We start from the raw sequence: 14,269 nt of genomic DNA on the forward strand, positions 1-14,269 counted from the left end.
GATACGGAGGGCCAACTTTTCCTATCTGCAGTTCCATAGGGCATTCTGTGGGACTTGAGCATGTGCAGATTTTGGTTATCAGTGGGCTGTCTTTGAACCAATTCCCCACAGATACCGAAGAAGGACTATATATGCATTCACTGTCTAAAATTCAGGTTACAAAATAAAATCATCTAACCCATTTGAGCTCTGTATATAATTGTATCTTATAATTCCATACTAGTATGACATAGTGGAATGGTTATTTTTATATTGATAATGATAATTAATGAGATGTAGATATGATCCCAATGTCACATTTAAAAGTTATGTTGCATTAGACTATGTCTATTTCAGCTTCAAATTAATAAACCCCTAATCAACAGTTTTGTTGGGAAGATTTGGGAAATAATATATGTTTAAATATTTAATACCGACATAGTTAAACTTCAAAAATATTTAGCTGTCTTTCATGTTACTTTGTTTTCTTTTCCTATATTATGCAAATAATTATTTTCTTTCTTCACTCTGTCTACACAGATATTACCCATCATTTTTTCAGAATTAATCAAGTTATCTTCCTTGAATAAATAATGAATCTTCATGACTAAAGCGTTTATATAATAAAATAAAAGGTTTCTGATTTGTGTCGTAATTTTTATGTTTCTTAAGGCTGAAAGCATCATGATTAAAAGCAAGCACTCTGCTGTCAGACTGACTGGGTTCAAATGCCAGCTCTTACACATACCAGTCATGACCTTGAGCATGATACCCTTTCAAAGTTTATATTTCCCTCTGTGTAAAATGGAGATCATAATACTAACTAATAGGGCACTTGTCAAGAACAAATATATTAGCCCATATGACATTTTCTGCAAATTTTCTGCAAACATATATCCAATTAATATAAAGATCAGTTTTTATTATCATTATATTTTGTGCTATTATATTTTGATATAAAGTTTCTGCCCTCAAGGAACTTGCCACTTTGTAAAGGATACAGATTAAGGAAACAAGCAAATCGAAAACACTTTTACGTTTACCATGATGGGAGTAGGTACAAGAACAAGAGAAGAAATATGTATTCTAGTCCATATGGTCAAGAAAATATAATGTCTTAGCAAATATATAAAGCACAAAAAGTAGTTAATCTGCTCAAATGGAAGAACAGAAATTGGTCTTCCCAGAATCCCCTCTTTTCCTCACATCTGAAGTATCCCTCCACCAAAAATACCATTTGCATGGATATTTGTCTCACATTATGTGTGGGACTGATTACACGGTCACAATTAGTAACACCTGATCCAAACTGGGATGAATTTCTTCCTTCAGTTTTTGACATGTCATGAGTAGCAGTATAAAGAAGTGGTTGGGACTGGATGAGAATATAATATAATATAATATAATATAATTAATATAATTAATATGGTTGTTGGCCATATTTCCTGTCAGGTTAAGAAAGCCAGTCTGCAGAGCTGAGGGCAGTGGCAATTAAAAACAAAACAAAACAAGACAAGCTGAAGCTAAGTCCTGTTTGTGACTGATTTCCAGGTTCCAGTTATTCTTAAGGCTCAGCTACTTTCATTAATTCCAATTTCCCACAAATGAAAGAGAGAGAAATCAATCATAAGAAATCAGTGTTTGGCCATGCCTATGTCCTGAATGGTAATGCCTAGGTTTTGTTCTAGTGTTTTTAGGAACACTTTTACACTGTTGGTGGGACTGTAAACTAGTTCAACCATTGTGGAAGTCAGTGTGGCGATTCCTCAGGGATCTAGAACTAGAAATACCATTTGACCCAGCCATCCCATTACTGGGTATATACCCAAAGGACTATAAATCATGCTGCTAAAAAGACACATGCACATGTATGTTTATTGCAGCATTATTCACAATAGCAAAGACTTGGAACCAAGCCAAATGTCCAACAATGATAGACTGGATTAAGAAAATGTGGCACATATACACCATGGAATACTATGCAGCCATAAAAAATTATGAGTTCATGTCCTTTGTAGAGACATGAATGAAATTGGAAACCATCATTCTCAGTAAACTATCGCAAGAACAAAAAACCAAACACCGCATATTCTCACTCATAGGTGGGAATTGAACAATGAGATCACATGGACACAGGAAGGGGAACATCACACTCTGGGGACTGTTGTGGGGTGGGGGGAGGGGGGAGGGATAGCATTGGGAGATATACCTAATGCTAGATGACGAGTTAGTGGGTGCAGCACACCAGCATGGCACATGTATATGTATGTAACTAACCTGCACAATGTGCACATGTACCCTAAAACTTAAAGTATAATAATAAAAAAAGAAAAAAAAAAGAAATCAGTGTTTGAGAATGTATCTGTGTGTGTGTGTGTGTGTGTGTGTGTGTGTGGTGAGAAATACTGTGATATTTCAACTTCACAACATGGAAGACTGATGAAAAATTACGCAAATACTATCAAAAGATCAGGTATGAATGAATACGAGTGAAGTCCATTGTGTCACAGAGACAACTTCCAGAAAGGACTTTACATGAAGTCTAGCGCTGCTATCTTGGAATTATAAATAGGACAAAGAGGCAGGTGTAACCAATAGAAATTTGACCAAAGTGTGAAGCTGTCTTCCTAGAGCAGCATAAATAAGTAAGAAAATATTTGGCAGAAGGGAACCAAAGTGCCAAAACTTTTAGCTAAAAGTGAAGACAGATACCTTTTCTATAGAAAGAAGCATTAGACAATTGTAGAATCAGGGCTGAAATGTTAAATTAGGGTTAGAAACTGCCCTAGCTTGGCTTTCTGAGACCCCCATGCACATTGTTGCCTACAGGTCTTGGAAAGCACTGTTTCCGGCTTGAGATATTTTGAACAATCCTCTCTGAATTTTGGTTGCAAGTAAAATAAAATAACTTTTTTAAGCTGAGGGAAATAAAGTTACTGGAAATTGTGAGAATAAATAAGCACATAAGAAAAGGGTAGAAGGCTGCCAAAACTTTTAAAGACCTCAGGGAGAAAAATAATTTCTCTAGAGTCAACTTCCAGTCAAACTCCTGACATTTACTAATCCCATATACTCTTTGTTGACTATCGAGTATCTCCTTTTAGGTCTTTGTAAACTCAATTCAGCTGGTGTGTTAACATACCTTCTCCAGAATCACCTACGATCATTGCCAAATACAAATAATATGCTTTAGATGAGGCAAGTATTGGTGTCTCTGGCAAAATTTATCACATGGATATTCCCAACTGCAACAAATGTGATGGATAGAAAAAGGAATACCTTCAGAGCCAAATTATTTCCCACTAAACTACTAACTCATTTAAATGGCCAAATTGGCACCATTAAATTTACTCATGATGATACTTCCCAATTAGAAAATGTGTTTACATGTTGGTGAGAGACATACTTAGGATTTAATTGGAACTGATAATAGCACAGTAGTTGGTAAATTTAATGATGCCAACTGGTCATTTAGGTGACTCCATCATTAGTTATATAGGCTGATAAAACCCTTATTTAAAAGGAGTATATTGCATCATTAATTATGAAACAGAGCTGCTCATTTCACGTGGATAGATGTGAAACATATTCAATCCAGCAATCCATTACACCAAATGTTGACGTTAAGTACATTGATTGAAGTGGAAATTCAAATGTGCTATTATATAAGTAAAAAAAATTAAAATAATAGTGGATATTTAATGTATGGTCAGAGTGATTTCCTAACCGCTATAGTGAATGAAAAATAAATAAGTTGAAAGATTGAATTGGTAGAAATTTCTATTCGTAATTGATAATTGGACGACAATTTATATGAGTAGTCATAACTTTCAGTTAACAGAAGTTTAAATTTGTTTACTGTTAATTAAAGTTAATAACTCCAATGGTAGGTACCTACTCAGAGCACAGTATAAATAACTAAATATGTATAATGTTGTAAATTTCAGAAAGCATTTTTGTATGCGTAATCTTATTGTTATAAAACTTCTACAATTTTACTGATGAGGAACACTTCTCAAAGCATTTCAATGACCTGCCCAACTCAAATATAAAACAGTACTAAATCAAAATACAGGCTACATGAACTAATGCTGTCCAATTTTATGTCCAGAGTTCTGAGTTAATTTTCACAACAATGACAATACATAATAAGTACTACGTAAAGGTTATCTGTCATATTACTAGTAGTAAAAGTTTCAGTACTTATATTAGTACTAATAACAGTAGTAGTGGATATTAAGAGTATTGGTAGTGTTAAAATGGCACTACTTTCTCCAATATATATTGTGATATCTGCAACTTTAATTTAAAAGTTATTTTGTCTTTATAATGGAACGATTTACATTCCTTTGGTTACATATCCAGTAATGGGATTGCCTGATCGAATGGTATTTTGTCTTTAGGTCTTTGAGGAATGCCACACAATCTTTATTGCAGCACTATTCATAATAGCAAAGATAGTAAATTAACCTAAAAGCCCATCAAAGATAGACTGGACAAAGAAAATGTGGCATATTTACACCATGGAATACTATCCAGCCATAAAAAATACTGATATCATGTCTATTGTAGGGACATGGATGGAGCTAGAAGCCATTATCTATAGCAAATTAACGCAGGAAAAGAAAACCAAATACCGAAAGTCTCACTTATAAGTGGAAGCTAAATATTGAGAACTCATGGACACATAGAGAGGAACAACACACACCGGGTCCTATTGGATGGTGGAAAGTGAAAGGAGGGAGAGAATCAGGAAAAATAACTATCGGGTACTAGGCTTAATACCTGGGTGATGAAATAATCTATACAACAAACCCCCGTGATACAGGCTTACCTATGTAACAAAGCTGCACGTGTACCCCTGAGCTTAAAAGTTAAAAAAAGTTATTTTGTTGCATCAAATTTATCAGTGAATGAAAATACACGGCTATTAATTCTCTTCCAATTATATCTTTCTTAATATATCTTTTAGTCATTGATTTCTAATAGATCTGTGGATTCAGCATTATAAAAATTTCTGTTTCACAAATTGATTAATTATACATATGGTAGAATCAAAGATGATGTAATATAAAAACTATTTAAAAGAGCCAAATTGGACATATTATTGACCTGTTCGTTGTATACAAATGCCTCTATGTAGTGCAATTAAAAAGAAAAACTAGAAATCATAATGAACATGTATCAACATAAGATAAATAAGTTAGCATGCTAAGTAAATCGATTCCTTATTAAAATTATGAGTGACAGATATAAAAGCAATAGTACACGAGACTGGAAACTTGGTTTGTATACTAGCAAATTACTACTGCATGGTTGCAGATGTTTGTTGAGCTGCACAGCAGTTTTTTAAATCTTTCTCAAAAGTGGAAAATGCCGAATGAATCAAATCAAGATATGTTTGATTATCTTGAGAAATGGAAATTAAAAGTGTTGCTGAAAATGTCTCATATCTCCTTTGTTTTACGTGCTTGCTTCATTCTTATCCTTAGAGATTTGCTTTTTCTGTTTCTCCTTGTATATGTAGTGCCATCCAACAAATCGTCAGTTTATTTTTGGTGAGTTTTAAGTGTTCTGGGCAAATGAACTGGAATCTCTCAATTCTAATTTCAAATCCTTAAGATAATATTAATATTATAAATATATTCCAGTGCCTACCAGTGATCAAACTGTCACTGAAAAAGGATCACACATTATAAACATGGAAACTATAACTTACATTACTTATGGGTGATGAAGCAGTTCTCATAGAAAAGAGGTGCCTACTTAAACAGGTGACTAATATCAGATGGTTTTGAAATCAATAACTTGACCTTTCTGAATATCAATTTCTTTTGTAAAATGATGATTACAATAAATTGCCCAAAGGGATATCTCAAGGAATAATCATATGGGTAAAAATTTGTCTCATAAATTGTCTGGTAGATGATAGGTGGTCAATAAATGGCAGCTGTTGTAGATGGAAGTGTTATTATTAAGAGACCATATGGTGCTCATTTTTGTATTCCTCCCATGGGTTTATCTTGATGCCTTGTATATAGTCTGTTCTTAATAATTTTTCACTAAACTCTTTAAATTACATTCTCTAGCAAGAATAGATAACCATGTATCATCTTCTTCATATACATATATAAAAGTCAGCATGTGATTCTGACTTCAAAATACTAATCACAACCTTTTAATTCTGTTGCTACATAAAGCATATTTGTGAATTAAGAAATTTCATAGTTTAATTTTTACAGGCTCAAGATTTTGAAAAGAGCAACTGTCCTGATGTATGGCATGTTTTTTTCATTCTGGATACACATTCCTTCACAGCAGGATGCAGCAAACAGTGGGCACATTATGGAAACTGCTTTATTTTCAAGGACTGTAATCTAAATAAGATGAATTTTGAAAACCCAGATATATGCATACTTGGAGGAAACAATTATGCCTGCAAGCATAAATATATCAAATACCTCATTTGTTCTTATGTTGTTTTAAAAAGTACTTTTCAAATGTTTGTGGAGAGCATTGTTTCAACTTTCTCATGTGTCTTAAAAATAGCAGTTATTTACATAAAGAGGCAGCATCTTCATGAGGCTTTGGAATTTTTGTTATTTGTATTAATATCTCTTTTTCCCTTTTTAAAAAGTCAGCTAGGAGAACAAACAAAAGTAGAGGACTCTGACTTTTTCTATATGACATATAATTTATATGTTAGTATCCAAGTATAATTTATGGATTTTTCTATATGACATATAATTTATATGTTAGTATCCATATATACATACCTTTGCATAAATTAATGAGTAAAATTATATCTATTCATCCATTCAACTAGTATTCATTGAGCACCTAGCTATTATATATCTATGTTTTGGTCTAATAGACTCAGTAGATAAAAATCTCTACCTTCCCAAAATTATATTCTTAATATGAAGCCAAAGAATAAACATAATAAATAGGTATAGTATATACCTATTATATATTATAGTGTCTTACATATAGTGTATTATATAGTCAAGATAATATAGTAACTTGGCTAAGGCAAAATGCTAAGGAAAAAAATATGAAGCAACAAAGGAGGGATATGTAAATTGGCCCGATTTTTGTGAGGGTGTCAAGAAAAGCTCCCACTAAGAAAGAGTGAATTGCAGTATCTACATATTAACCATTTTCTTTTAAAAACTGTGAATTTTTTCTAATTACAGAAGTAATTTAGGTAAAACTGCTAAAAAAACCCACTATGAACATGTGTAACCTGGAAGTCTTCTTTAATTCAGATTACATACGTGTGTATATTTACTACCTCCCTCCACATAACATTGGCTCAAAAATTTGCTTTTTTTGTCCACCAATACTGTTGATATAGATTTCCATCAATTTTATTTAACTGGAAGATGATTTTAACGGAAACTGGAGAAGGCATCGCAAGCAAAGTTTGGAAATACAAAGCCACTTTAGTACCACTAAACAAAAAACAACAGCCCACATACATACCTTTAAAAATCATTTTCGGTTCTTGACAGACACGCACTTTAATGTAAACCCTTTCATTTATGAAACATGATTTTAGCTTGTCTGCCTTCACAGAATTCCTAAATAATAGTTTATTTTGGATGATGGATTATGGGAAGCTCGTTCATATATCTGAAGTCTGACATTTTAAATCATATCTTTTCATTTTTCAGAAATGAATATGTTTGAAATCTTTCCATGGTAAATCTTTCCATGGTATATACAAGAGATAGTATAATCTCTTGTGTTTTTTTTAATAAATGCTCTTATCCTTTTTTTAAATGTTAGCCTAGATTTTAAAAAGCATAAAAGCATAGCTATTGATGAATGTTATATATAAATGTTTAAGGCCGGGCGCGGTGGCTCACGCCTGTAATCCCAGCACTTTGAGAGGCAGAGGCGGGCAGATCACCTGAGGTCGGGAGTTGGAGACCAGCTTCACCAACATGGACAAACCTGTTTCTACTAAAAATACAAAATTAGCTAGGCGTGGTGGTGCATGCCTGTAATCCCAGCTACTTGGGAGGCTGAGGCAGGAGAATCACGTGAACCTAGGAGGTGGACGTTGCCGTGAGCCAAGATCACGCCATTCCACTCCAGCCTGGGCAACAAGAGGGAAACTCCGTCTCAAAAAAAAAAAAAAAAAAAAAAAAAAAAAAGAAAGAAAGAAAGAAAAAGAAAAAAGAAGAAAAAAGTTTAAATAGAAACTGAGTCTTTAATCCATCCTTAGTTAATTTTTGTATAAGGTGTAAAGAAGGGGTCCAATTTCTGTTTTCCGCATATGGCTAACTAGCTCTCCCAGCACCGTTTATTAAATAGGAAATCCTTTCCCCATTGCTTGTTTTTGTCAGGTTCGTCAAAGATCAGATGGTTATAGATGTGAAGACAGTGTGGTGATTCACAAGTGTGGCACAAGAAATACAACTTGACCCAGCAATCCTATTACTGGGTATACCCAAAGCAATATAAATCATTTTACTATAAATATACATGCACACATATGTTTATTGCAGCACTATTCACAATAGCAAAGACATGGAATCAACCCAAATGCCCATCAATAATAGACTGGATAAAGAAAATGTGGACATATATACCATGAAATACTAAGCAGCCATAAAAAGAGACGAGATCATGTCCTTTGCAGGGACACAGATAGAGCTGGAAGCCATTATCCTCAGCAAACTCACACAGGAACAGAAAACCAAACACCGTGTTTTCTCGCTTATAAGTGGGAGCTAAAAAACAAGAACACATGGACACAGGGAAGGGAACAACACTCACTGGGACCTTCTGTGGGGGTGTAGGGAGAGGGAGAGCATCAGGAAAAATAGCTAATGCATGCTGGGCTTAATACACAGGTGAGGGGTTGATAGGTGCAGCAAACCACCCTGATACACATTTACCTATGTAACAAACCTGCACATCCTGTACATGTATCCCAGAACTTATAAGATAAAATAATATTTTCAGTATGAAATGACCACAATTATCTACATGAATAACTGGATTTTGATTTTTATGATAAAATTTAATCATATGTTTGTTGAAACGAAATAATGGTGCCATATAGAGTCATTAATGTCAACAAATAGTCATTTGCTTCAGTATCACTAGGATTGTGTGCTTTGGCAGTAACTCAGGCATATTAACATTTTCCCATCAGGAGTAAAGTAAACAAGGTGCACCATGTCACAGCAGCTAACAAATTGTTCTTTACAACCAAGGCAAGTAGTATAGGACCCTAATAATTACTTTCTCTTTTGTTCTTTCTTGCTGTTAAAAAATATTCCGTGCCCTTTTTTTTTCTAGCAATTGGTTTGGTGATTTTAGTTAACATCTTCTTATAATTGGGGTCTTCAGGTAAGAACTTTATAATTTGGCATAATGCCTTCATAATACACTGGGAAAAAACACACTTGTAAAAAATACTACAGATCAAATTCTGGATTAGCCAATTCCTAGCTATAATATCTGGGCAAATTACTCATTTTTTGTTTTTTTCTGAGGCTCACAGTCCTCTTCTGAAAAAAAAAATGGTGATAAAATCACCTACCTTTCAGGATTGTTGCTGTACTTCTTCTCAGCCTCTTTAATAGTCTTCTTCTCTCTTTTAACCTACCATAAAAACTGGTACGTTTGTTCCTTGAATGTCTAGTTTTGGTACATTGCTTTTCTCTCTCTTCCCATTTATGTTGTCTGATTCAATCAACTCACTTTTTCTCACTATATTATTTTACTAATGGATACCAATGTTAAGCCATCAGTCTGATTGTCTCCTCTGAATTTGAAACTTCTTTTCCATTGGGCATATTAACTTGGTTGATCCCACAAGCACCTCAGACTCAAGTGCATAATTCCGGTCCTCATCCCTGCTGCTCTTTGCTCCCAAACGTTTTCCCCATAACCAACACCCTCATTGTCACCTTATTGGGACAATCTTCCCAAATCAATTTTAACTCTCACAGTTTCAGTACTCCTAACTCCTCCTTCACTCTCTTTTTCAAACGTTTTCATGGAATGTGTACATGCCATTGCAGAGCATAGTCACCTATATAAAATGAAAATAAAATAATCACTGTCTAGGTTACAGTGTTCATTATGTCCCGCTTCTGAGGTACACTTATTGCCACTTAGATTGGCAGGTAAGATCTTTTATGAGCTGGTTCCTATTTACAACAGCTCAAGACATTCTTCTCTCTTCTGTAATCTGTGATAGTGATATAAAGCATATAGAATTACTTTCATTCTTTTCACAGATCATACTAATACCTGTACATTTGCCTGTACTGTTTGCTCTACTTTGTATATCCTTTCCAATATTCTTTTTCTGACTAACTCTTTGGTATTTAATTAAAACATCTTCTCATTCAGAAGGTCTTCTCTGAATCTTCAAGTTGAGTTATCTCTCCTCCTCTTGGCATGATTCATATTTAAAATTATTTGCTTACACACCTGTTGTCACCCTAACCCTCCACATACATGGATATGGAGTTCAAAGGGCAGTTATCTGTCTCTTATTTTATGCCCACTCAGTATCTAGCAAAATGCTTGGTAGTAATTGATAGCACTAGAGTGCTCTGGGGCTCTACAAAGTAAAAGGGTTAGAAGTTGCTGAGCTGAAAGGCTTTAACCAACACTATCTCCATTAGTTAATTTAAAAAATAACCCCAATAAATATATCAAGTTAGCAAAAACAATTATTTACTAGGCAATAGTACAGATTTATAGATAAATCCTTTAGCCACACACATTTTTTGGATATAAAAATTGCAGAGATATTATTAAGTAGTGTTTGTGATAATTACTTTAAAAAACAAATGCTTTAGTTACTTTTTTAAAAAGTTAATCTGCTTTTATTATTATCTTCCTGAGAATCAGTATTGCTTGAAATCACAAATTATTTTTAATCACAGATTTTTGAAGGCAATACTATAAAAATGGAATTTTTTTCACTCAACAATTACGTACTTCAGACAACTTATTTCTCAATACATTTCCTTTTTCATCAATTATATGTCTATCACAATAAAAATACTCTATCATTTACAGATAAACGCCAAAGTGAAAGAAAACTGAGTAGTTTATCAGCCTTATAAATCTAGTTTAAATTACTTTTTGCTACTCTTGCTGTTTATATTTTTGCAAAATTAAATTTTATTTTCAAAAAAATAATGTGTTGTTTCAACCTTAAATAAAATGTTTATATTCATAGGTCTGAATCAAAATAGTTTTTGTTTCAATATGACAGGGTATAAACAAGAGAATAAATATAACCTAATTTTTTTTAGTTTTTTTCTAATGTCTCATCAAAGTTTTTCAAGTCTTAATACTTTCTAATGGATTATTTTAAGTAAAAGCATTTTACATGTATAAAAGACTTTCAAAACCTCCTGCAATTTTTTAAATAGCCCTAAATGGATTCACAACTTGCACTAAGCCCATCTTCAGCTATTCTTAGGTAGGCACTTAATTGCAGAAGGACAGGACTCATGGATATGATTCATGTACCTGAAGACATTAATCCAAAGCAAAAATTTGTGTTTGCTGACAATGATAGAAGATGCTGTTTTCTTTGCCGTAATATGAACCTGACATTTAAGTATTTCTGAACAAGAAAATGTAAAAATTAAAAATGAAGAAATCTAGAGTGATCTTACCACATCTTCTTCCATTTGTGAATTTATTTTAGACACTCCCTTCTACTAATTACTTAGAAATATCAATGATCTCAAAGAAAACAACAGTATTATTACAAAGGCATCATGAAATTTTAGATCTATTCTTTATCTAATCACATTATAGATGCAAGAAAATCATGGAGTAATTCTCATATGTATATAGAAAAAGTTATGTAATATTGTTATTTTGTCACTAAAATAATTTTCTTTTTCAACCAATATAATGTAATTTTCTTAAAAATCTAATTTAAGTATTACTCTGTAGCATATACATATTTCTAACTTTCTTGCATGTTTTTTATTCTTTACTGAGAACATGTGATGTGCCACATGTGACAGATTCTGTTGATAACATGGTAATATTGTTACACTTATCATGTTATCATGTAGATAACATGGTAATCTTGATACAACTTCACATCCCCCAAAGTATGCTTTCTACAAAAGGCACAAAACTACTGCAATATTGTCGCAAGTTGGATTCTCCAGATTCAGACACTAAGATGGAATCTGGGGCACAAGGTGTTTTTTAGGGATCAGCCTCTGTGAAACAAAAAGGAAGGTAACAGGATTGGCAGGGGAAAGAATTGAGCTGCAAATAGAGACCCAACAAAAACATGGCCAACTCAGCAGACAGCTTTGGAGCAAGTATTGAGCATCAAAGTGTCCTGCATGGGTGAAATAGGCCTTTATATTTCAGCCTCAGTCAGTCACCAGATGCAGGCTGCGGAAGAAATATTCTTTGTTGTCCCGTTGTTTATTTGTAGCCTACTTCTTTCCAATTATCTGTGTCAATTACCTCTGTAAAAACAGTGACTCCTTTTCTTGCCTGTTGATCCCTGGATACAGGAGCTGTAAGTGCCTAAGTGACAGCCTTACTTATTCAATGGGATTCTTGCTGTGTTGCCTGGAGAAAGTGTTCTCCTTCTCATGTTTATCGCATCCAATTTATCATTAACATCACCCAGTGAATTACTGAGAGTAAAGGTAAAGGGGACACTCTTATTTTCATTCCTGGTCCTTGGAACCATATATTCTTCCTATTGCAATCACAGAGTCAAAGATTTTCAACTAAATGCCTATACTACATATTGATATAAGATATTCCATAGTTGAAGCATATTGCACCCTGGCTTCCCCTCCAGCTAGGTCTTCCGCAAGCCTTTCAACTGCTCTATCATGCTGGAAGCTTGGGTATTATGGTATATGATGGCCTAAATTCCTAGACCTGCTTTGTATAAAGTGAGTCACCTGTTGTGATGTAACGTTATGTGGGATCCTGTACCAGGCAGGCAAACACTCTGTGAGCCCTCAAATAGTATTGTTGGCTAAGACCTTGAGGACAGGAAAGGTGAACATGTACCCAGAATATGTGTACATTTTTCTGATGAACCAATGACCCTTTTAGAATGTAAAGAGAAAAATATAAGTCAACTTGACACCAAGTGGCCACTTTGTCTCCTTGAGAGAGGGTCCCTATCAGGGGCTCAGCACTGGTATCTGATGGTGGCTCCTTGTAAATCAAACTTAATGGAGTATGTGTTATTTGGTTTATGTTTATGTGCAGCCTGCATAACAACCACTCTGTCAACATCATGCATATGTTCATTGTGTTGGTACTAGGAGACTCTATGACACACACAAGCTGATGTCATCTGATGGGTCTATTTTATCCACTTGGCTGTGCAAATCCTCTTCTGTAGTATATGCTTTCTGGTGGACACTAATGTGGAACACAAAGATCTTCTCACATTGCAGCTGCTCCCATATATCCATTGATATATGCCTCTAACTCCAGACCTTTTTGTCCTTAATCTTCTAATCCGGTTATCTCTTTTCCTTTAGCGCAATTTTTTCTTCTTATTTGTTTGTTTTGTTTTTTTTAAGTAAATAGCTAGGCTTCTAAGCCCTACCACAGAGAGTCAACAGACAAACTGCCCAGGGAAAAGTTATGACCTCAGGCAAAGTGAATTTCTACAGCTAAGGCAGATCCTGAAGAAGCTCACAAATAAAGGCTGCATACTCACACATTCTCTGAAGCTTGACAGTAAGCATGTCCCTTCAAAGGACATGCAAAATGTGTCTCTATATCTACAAAAAAAAATATAATGTGATGACTGTTTCCCTAGAGGGAAACAAGGCATTTGTAGAGATTTTAAAAAGAGGCCCCCATAGATATCCTATGACCAAAATACTTAGTGGGAATCACACATTATCCAGATGCAATAATTAATAGATTTTTATTTTCTATCTTCATGAAAAAATTCAAAATTTTCCTCCTTTCTCTATCCATTCCAAGTTCACGAAGGAGGGATTCTACTTATTTGGCTGTGTATAGAGCAAAGAATAGTCAAAAACTTCACAGGAAAAAAAAAAAAGGCTGAGCAGATATTGAGAATCAAACGAAAGAACAGAAGCTAAGTAACTTGTCTGGGATGTAGAAGGGATATCGTAAGATATCAAGGCAGTGGGGAAAGTGTACATGTGAAGGCCTAAGAATGAGAATGTGATGATTAGGACAGCAGCCTGCTTATGATACAACGACAGACTGCTTACTAGGAGCAGCATATGAGAGGCAGGAAATGGATGGAGATAAGGTTGGAAAA

General features: G+C 34.3%; 1 long non-coding RNA gene across 3 annotated transcripts in view; it reads right to left on the minus strand.

Annotated features, from left to right (window-relative positions):
* LOC109026852 (uncharacterized) overlaps window positions 1-14,269 on the minus strand; it is a 472,799-nt gene that overhangs the window by 333,276 nt on the left and 125,254 nt on the right. The gene's annotated exons all lie outside the window — the stretch shown is intronic.

The sequence above is a fragment of the Gorilla gorilla genome, chromosome 4, assembly GCF_029281585.2.
Source record: "Gorilla gorilla gorilla isolate KB3781 chromosome 4, NHGRI_mGorGor1-v2.1_pri, whole genome shotgun sequence".
Lineage (NCBI taxonomy): Eukaryota > Metazoa > Chordata > Mammalia > Primates > Hominidae > Gorilla > Gorilla gorilla.